The 7,893-nt window shown below is 48.7% G+C and overlaps 1 long non-coding RNA gene across 1 annotated transcript; it reads right to left on the bottom strand.

Moving 5' to 3' along the window:
- Positions 1–14: 14 nt before the first annotated feature.
- On the bottom strand, positions 15–4,586 carry LOC101429235 (uncharacterized). The gene is made up of 3 exons (XR_188460.3): positions 4,520–4,586; positions 203–246; positions 15–104 (listed from the first exon to the last, which is right to left on the bottom strand). It is a non-coding gene; the product is annotated as an uncharacterized lncRNA (long non-coding RNA).
- Positions 4,587–7,893: the final 3,307 nt, after the last annotated feature.

A 7,893-nucleotide genomic window follows, 5' to 3' on the forward strand; every position in this document is an offset into this window, starting at 1 on the left:
CTGGAAGCGCTGCCATTTTGGATTTCTCGTATGGATAACCGAGACTTGTATAGACTGCATTCCTAATTGGGTGGAAAAGCGAAGGCCTTCAGAAATCAGGTGATCTGCAAAGAAGTCATTCGTTCACAATTTAATAAATAGAAGTATACATCAAGGCTATCAGTCTATTGAAATTTATTGCTTAATTAAACCTTTAACCTACTTCAGAATATCCTTGGGCGATGGAATGGAGCATGAAATCAGATTCTATTAAAACAGAATTAAAAGTGCCAGTTAAAGAAAAAGCAATGCATGAAAGATTCATTATTGCTTACTGTAGCAATAAGGTCATATTTTATGATTAAAGTAAAACTAAAGCAAGTGAGAATAGATCTTCTATACATAAAGTGAATTTTTTGTGGGATGGAAAGTTTCAAAGAAAATTATCAATCCACCCCAAGGTAAATGACAGTAGCGATGCAAGCTAGTGACTAGATTTCAAGAAACTTATCTTTTTTAAAGGTATGATGTCTTTCCCTTCAAAACCACTGAGTTACAAGGTTAGTGTTTGAAATTCATTATTTTGAAAAGGGCCATACAAATCAGGGTATCGAGGTGAATGCAGTAGATTTCTGTGTTAATTATTACTCAGGGTAAGGTATAGTTGAATAATGTCTTTCGATTCATTAAAACAATTTAAATTTATTATGACTTTTCACACAATATTTTTAAAATGTTACCTGGTGATTTAGCCTTTAAAAAGTCACTGAAGTGACCTTACTTGTGTATCAGTCAAGGATCCATCAGAGAAAGGGAGCCCGTGGGCTCTGAAGAGGTTTGTTACAAGGCATCGGTCTCTGTGGTTGCTGGCTGGGTTCGTCGGACTCCGCGGGGCGCCTAGCAGGACGGGCAGGCTGGGACCCTCGGCCGCAAGGTGAAGCTACTGTCCACGGGGAGAACTGCTTCTTTTTTAGGGAAACCTGGCTTCTGCTCTTAGGGCCTTTTAACTGCTTGAATCAGGCCCACCCAGATTATCCAGGTTAATCGTCACTTAAAGTCAATGGATTATGCATTTTAATCACATCTGCAAAGTACCTTCAGGGCATGCCTAGATTAGTGCTTGACTGAATAACTGGAGACTGTGGCCTGGCCGAGTTGACACATCAAACTGGCAATGACAATTTGCTGTTTAATTTAAATTATGTTCAATAACAAGTATCATGTTGTGACACTGACTTAGATACAACGTAAATCAGCTCATGTCCTACTATGGCGAAGTCCTGGAAAGGGTCTCAACTAGATGTCCAGGAACCTCCTAGGTTCTAGGACTGTTTCTATGACCTTGGGAAATTTACTTATTCACTCTGAACCTTTGTTCCCTCATCTATAAAATAAGATGTTTGGACTAAAGTTCCTTTCAGGTCTAACGTACCTAAGTAATTATGTCAGCTACATTTAAAAAAGAGAATGTAACATGAATACTATTTAAAGTCAGCATTAGTTCTATGCTACTATGATAGAAGACAAAAATCAGTGAAATATATCTTTCATTTAAAGAAATACATATATTCTGTATTTTTAGCTCATTAAACCAAGCTTTGTTACTCCAAAATGTGTGGCAATATTCTAATATTCTAATAAAAATTGTTTGCAAAACGATTGGCTATACAACATGGGAATCTTTTAGTTGCAAGTCAAGGAAATTCCAACTTAAAATGGCTTAAGCAAATAAGGGAATGATCTCAAATGCATAGCCCAGGTTAATTTAGTTTCAGGAACAGCTTGATCAAAACTCAAGATTCACGGGCATCTACACCTTGTCTCCATTCCCTCTTTATTAATTCCATTCTCAGCCTACATGGCAGCCTTGCAGTGGCACCACGGTCAACACCTATGGACGCGAAAGTCCCAAGCTTGACTGTGCAACTCTCAACCCCTAGTTCAGATTAGCGCCTATAGATATATAAATCTGTACAAATTATTCTTATCTAATGCTAACAACAGGATTTGGACTATCTTTCACCATTCATTAGCTTGAATCACAGGTAGATTTCTAAATGTGAAGAATATATGTTCTAGACAGATAATATTTTTTAAAAAATTGTGACCCCAATATTTGTTGCTGGATCCCCAATTTCTCTGTTTAGATTTAGGGTAAAAGAACTCATATTCCGATTGGTGTTTTTCGTCTAGGACTTATAGCTTGGCTATGGCTGTACTATCTGAATTCATAAGAATGTCCTGCTTGGGCTTCCATATTTCGCCGTATGTCTTTGCCTATGCCTGGGGTTTGATCAGACTCTCGGTCCTAACCTTCGAATAGTTCAGACCATTCAATCTACTTTATCTCAGAACCAAGCCCTGGGCAGGGTAACATGCTGTGACAGATTCAGCTGTGTCCCCCAGAAAGATATGTTGAAGTGTTCCTCCCCACTACCTCAGAATTCAACGTAATTGGAAACCAATGGACCTCAGCCAGTTAAAATGCCATTGTGCTGGGTCTTGATCTACTGTGACTCGAGTCCCGAGAAGAGGGGAGCAGAGGTGGCCCAAGCCAGTGGGCACCTCCCTTCCACAGGGCAAGTCCTGGGTTCAGCCACCGGTGCTTCCTAAAAAGAAGACGAGCACACAGTGAATGGACTCAGGGAGCGGGTGGCGAGTGCAAACAACGAGGGGGAAATAAATTTTAAAAATACATCGTTTTTTAAAAACAAAAAGAAGAAGAAATTTAGAGACAGAGATGGGGGAGAATGCCCAGGACTGCCAGCAAACTTTCAGAAGCTAGAAGAGACATGAAACAGACTCCCCGGGAGACCAGCTTGCTTCTGGATGTCTGGCTTCCAGAGCCGTGACCATCAGCTGCTGCTGCTTCATGCCATCCAGTCGGTGGTACTTTGTCAGGGCAGTTGTAGCAAAGTAAGACACATCGTCATTCCCAAAAGCTTCAGGTTGAGACTGGAAGGGCTAATAATCATGGTGCCAAAATACATATTTTGCCAGGTGACGTTTATATATTGTTTTAAATTGGGATAAAAAGGCACAAAGCTCCTTGGAGTAGGCGTGATGGATTTTCTACTTGGTTGCGTTCCCATGTGACCGCCACTAAGTCAGCCCGTGGAGCACTTTCGTCCTGGAGGCCTCTCAAGCCCTTTCCTGGTCAATACGGTGTCAGCACTGATGAGCCGTACCTCCGCCCTCTCCAAGGGAGCGACAGCCTGGAGATAGCACACGCTGCCGTGGCAGCCTGGTTTGCAGTGTAGAACCCTTTCCCGGTAGTTTCAGGGCCTAGGTTTACCTACCAGGCAACTCCCATCTCTAGAACTAAGCTCTGGCTCCAGCCCTGAACGTCCCTCCCCTGGGGCTGTGGAATGCTGGAGGTCCTGTCTTGAAAGGAAGGTGCTGGCTCTTTCGGCAGCGGCTTCCAGCTTGAGGATTTTTGCTGCCACGCCTGGACAGCAGGCTGCGGCTCATCAGGAGTCCCCGCCCCTCGCCCTGCCCTGCTGCGGGGCCCCGCGAGAGCTCCCGGTGAATGTTTTCTCAGACTCAGGGAGGCTTTGCTCCGGGGCTCAGCAGGGCCACGGACCCCTCCGAGGCCTCCCAGGCCTGCTTCTCTGCGATGAAGACCCGGGGCAGAGTCCCAAAGCCCGGAGACCCAGCTGCTCCTAAAACCTCAGCGCCGGCGCTGGTGCAGCCGCTTGAGCAGCCTCCTCTACCGTCTGCGACCGCCTGCCTCCCCGGACAGGGCCGTAAACCCACCCTCAGGAGCTCGCCAGCCCTGCCGGGGTCGCCCAAGTTACAGACACTTAGCCAGTCTCTTCACATCTACCCCAGATTACAGGAGTTCCCCTCTGTAACTGTCATCATTGAAATAGTTTCCCTTAAAAAGACCCCTGTCTCCAGGGGTCCCCGGGGTTGATTCGGCTGAATACATAGTTGGGGGCCCTCATCCTGGAAGCGTTCTTTAAATTAGAGAAGCCAGGGCAGGAGGTAGCCTGAGAAGCCGGGCGACCGATAACGGACGGGCTCTGACCGCCTGGGTAGCTCGAAGAGTGCCAAATGTCCAGGAGCAGGAATTCTTCTGTACCTTAGAGCATGCGGCCAGGGTGACCACGAGTGCCCGGGAACTGGTTCCACCCTCCTTCCTTCAGTAAAAGAACCCTTGACTAGGAGCTGGGCGCTGGGCCCCTCGGCATTGGTGGCATCGCCCGGCCTCCTTTCCGCCCGGGAGCGCCCGTGGCCTTGAGCTCTGGCCTTGGGCTGAGAGCTGGGAAGTACGTGCAAGCTTGCAGCGCGCCTTCAGAGGAGACGAGCACGCCCTCCACCCCTCGCCTGCATTTTGCGGCTGAGTACGCGCAGAGGGCAGCAGGGAGGGCGGCTCTCCCACCAGCCTCACGGGGAGCTGTTAAGCTGGTCACCCAAGTACCCATTTGTCGCAAGGTATTTGCAAGATTCTACACTGGTACTGGCGCAGCGCTGCTCTGTAGGAATACAAGGGCACCCACAACCTGCTTACTGCTGTATCCCCGTGGCCGGCACTTACGGGGGAGCCCAGGCGTCCACCGTGGGTCAGCTTGGCTAATTCTCCCTTCTGAGCCCCAGTTCTGTTGGGAAGACAGAAATAAAATGAGGTGTGTTAGATGCGCTCCTCCGCGATTGGCCCACTGTAGCTGTTTGCAGTTGGTATTGTTACTTCCTCAAAAGCAATTCAAGGGCCCCTGGCACTGGCTTGATAAGGCAGCTTGGTGACAAGTTCCACTCCCTAGCGTGGCAAAGCAGTGAGATAGCAGGCGCCTGGCTCCCAGCCACGGCAAAACTGCCATTCTGACCTTGAACTTCAACTTTTCTGTGTGTGTTAGGGCAGCCAAACGAATGCAGCACAGAGGAGAGGAAAGTCTGAATTGTCTGACAGGAAGTGAGGCTCTGGTGTGAAAAGACAGGCTAAAACTACGCTGTCCCTGAGAAGGGCCCGCCCTGGCTCCACGTTGTGATCTCGATTCACCCTCTTCCCTTTGGCCGCAAGCACTGCACACCGCCCCAGTCAGCGCTCCCGTGGCTGAGTGCCCTTCGTGGCTCGACCCAGGGTCATCAGCCTTTCCTAACGAGGCAGCGGCATGTGGCCACAGCCCTCAGCTCTGCTCCTGAGGCTCTCTGATGGCTTCTGATGGAAAACAAGAACTGGAGGCTTGGACTTCAGGGACCACCATAGTGGACAAGGCACAACCTGTCCGATCCCCAAAGCCTTTGGGATGACCACTGACTTAGTGCTGTGCAAGTCATTCTCTGGTGAACTTGACCCTTTGCCTGACTGGCATTTGAGAAATTCTCTAGACTCAAAAGATAGCTTGAGGTGGCGGACTTGGCTCAGTGGTTAGGGCGTCCGTCTACCACATGGGAGGTCCACGGTTCAAACCCCGGGCCTCCTTGACCCACGTGGAGCTGGCCATGCGCAGTGCTGATGCGTGCAAAGAGTGCCCTGCCACGCAGGGGTGTCCCTCGCGTAGGGGAGCCCCATGCGCAAGGAGTGCGCCCGGTAAGGAGAGCCACCCAGCACGAAAGAAAGTGCAGCCTGCCCAGGAATGGCACCGCACACACGGAGAGCTGACACAGCAAGATGACACAACAAAAAGAAACACAGATTCCTGTGCTGCTGACAACAACAGAAGCGGACAAAGAAGACACAGCAAATAGACACAGAAAACAGACAACTGGGGTGGGAGGGGAAGGGGAGAGAAATAAATAAATAAATCTTTGGGAAAAAAACAAAAAACAAAGATAGCTTGAGGGCGTGGATGTGGCTCGAGCAGTTGAGCTCCTGCCTCCTACACGAAGGTCCCAGGTTCAGTTCCCGGTGCCTCCTGAAAAACAGCAACAACAACAACCAAAACAAAAAAAAAAAAACCAGCTCAGGGAAGCTGATGTGGCTCAGTGGTTGAGTGCTGGCTTCCCACATATGAGGTCCTGGGTTCAATTCCCAGCCCCTGGCACCTCAAAAAAAAAAAAGTAAAAAAATTAAATAGATTGAAATTGGTTACCATATGCACTACGTAGATTTTCTCTATGATATTCCAAAACTGGTTTTATTTCTGCCTTTTATTTTTAACATTCTCAATCGATGAGGACTGCAGAAACCTGTGCCAGTCAGTATGGGTTTGAAACTTCTCTCCCTGACTGTATTCTTTTTTGTTGTTGTTGTTTTGGTTTTTTTTTTTAAGATTTTTTTTTTTTAATTTATTTCTCTCCCCTCCCCCCCCCCCCCCCCCCCCGTTGTCTGCTCTCTGTGTCCATTCGCTGTGTGTTCTTCTGTGTTCACTTCCATTCTTGTTAGCAGCACTGGGAATCTGTGTCTCGTTTTGTTGCGTCATCTTGCTGCGTCAGCTCTCTGTGTGTGCGGCACCATTCCTGGGCAGGCTGCACTTTCCTTCATGCTGGGCGGCTCTCCTTACGGGGCGCACTCCTTGCATGTGGGGCTCCCCTAAGTAGGGACGCCGCTGCATGGCAGGGCACTCCTTGCGCGCATCAGCACTGCGCATGGGCCAGCTCCACACGGGTCAGGAGGCCCAGGGTTTGAACCCTGGACCTCCCATGTGGTAGGCGGATGCTCTATCCATTGAGCCAAATTTGTTTCCCACATTATATTCTTTGACAAAGTGGTTACTAGAGGAGTTAGAGCTGGAGTAGACTTGAGAGGTATACTAGTTGTCCCCCCCCCTTCATCTTGTTTTTTTAACCAAATATTTGGTATTTTTTAAAAAGACAGCTTTTATGACAGTAGATCTCCTGAGGAGTAGAGTCACCCTGATAAGTGGTGGTGGTCCACTAAGGACGTACTGCTTCTCTCTCCCGTGCGCAGTCTTCAGGGACCACACCAAAGACAGCCTGTCTCTCTGCCATATTCTCCTTCTTCTGGCCTCAGACCTTACTACTTCAGTAACCGGAGAACTTTTTTTTTCAGGTACCAGGAGCCAGGCATTGAAACTAGGGCCTCCTATGCGGGAAGCCAGCGCTCAACCCCTGAGCCGCACCAGTTTCCATGAGTTGGTTTTTTCGTTTGCTGTTTGTTTTTGCTTTTAGGAGGCACGGGGAACTGAACCCGCGACCTCCCAAGTTGGAAGCAGGTGCTCAACTGCTTGAGCCACACCCACTCCCCCCCAGAGAGCTTTCAATTGTTGGACGTTTTAAAGGCGCGTGAAGGCCTCCGGGAGCTCGGAGGCATGTTTCTAAAGGAGGACCCTCTTTGGGGTTGAAAGCCCCTGTCTGCCTGAAAGCCTGTACTGCCCTGCCACGCCGACTTGCTCTGAGCCAATCCGCTGGCCTGAGGCCCCCCAGCAGCCTCCCCGTCCAGAAGCTTTCACATTGTCCTCCAGTTAAGTTGGTGGAAATCTTTTTTCCATTTTGTAATTTCTATTCTCCCACTTAGGAATAGAAGAGTCTCTACTCTGCCAATTTAGGACTTTGACCCTTCCCGAAATTTCTTGAATGCACAAACATTCTACAGGAATGAGGGTATAACCAACAACAAAGGGTGCAGATACGTTGTGGAAGAGAACCATTAAGCATCATGATTAAAAGGGTCATGGGTCTCAGGTATGTTGTACGTGCTTTTTTTTTTTAAAGATTTACTTATTTATTTTTTCTCCCCCACTCCCACCCTTGCCATTGTCTGCTCTCTGTGTCTGTTCGCTGTGCGTCCTTCTGTGCCTGCTTATCTTCTCTTCAGGCAGCACTGAGCACTGATCCTGGGACCTTCCAGACTGGGAGAGAGGTGCTCAATCTCCTGTGCCACCTCAGCTCCCCGGTCTGCGGCTTTTCTTATTGTCTCTCCTCTGTGTCTCTTCATTGCGTCATCTTGCTGCACCAGCTCTCTGTGCGGGCCAGCACTCCTGTGTGGGCCAGCACACCTGCGCTGGTCAGCTC

This window comes from Dasypus novemcinctus, chromosome 15, assembly GCF_030445035.2.
Source record: "Dasypus novemcinctus isolate mDasNov1 chromosome 15, mDasNov1.1.hap2, whole genome shotgun sequence".
NCBI classification, from domain to species: domain Eukaryota; kingdom Metazoa; phylum Chordata; class Mammalia; order Cingulata; family Dasypodidae; genus Dasypus; species Dasypus novemcinctus.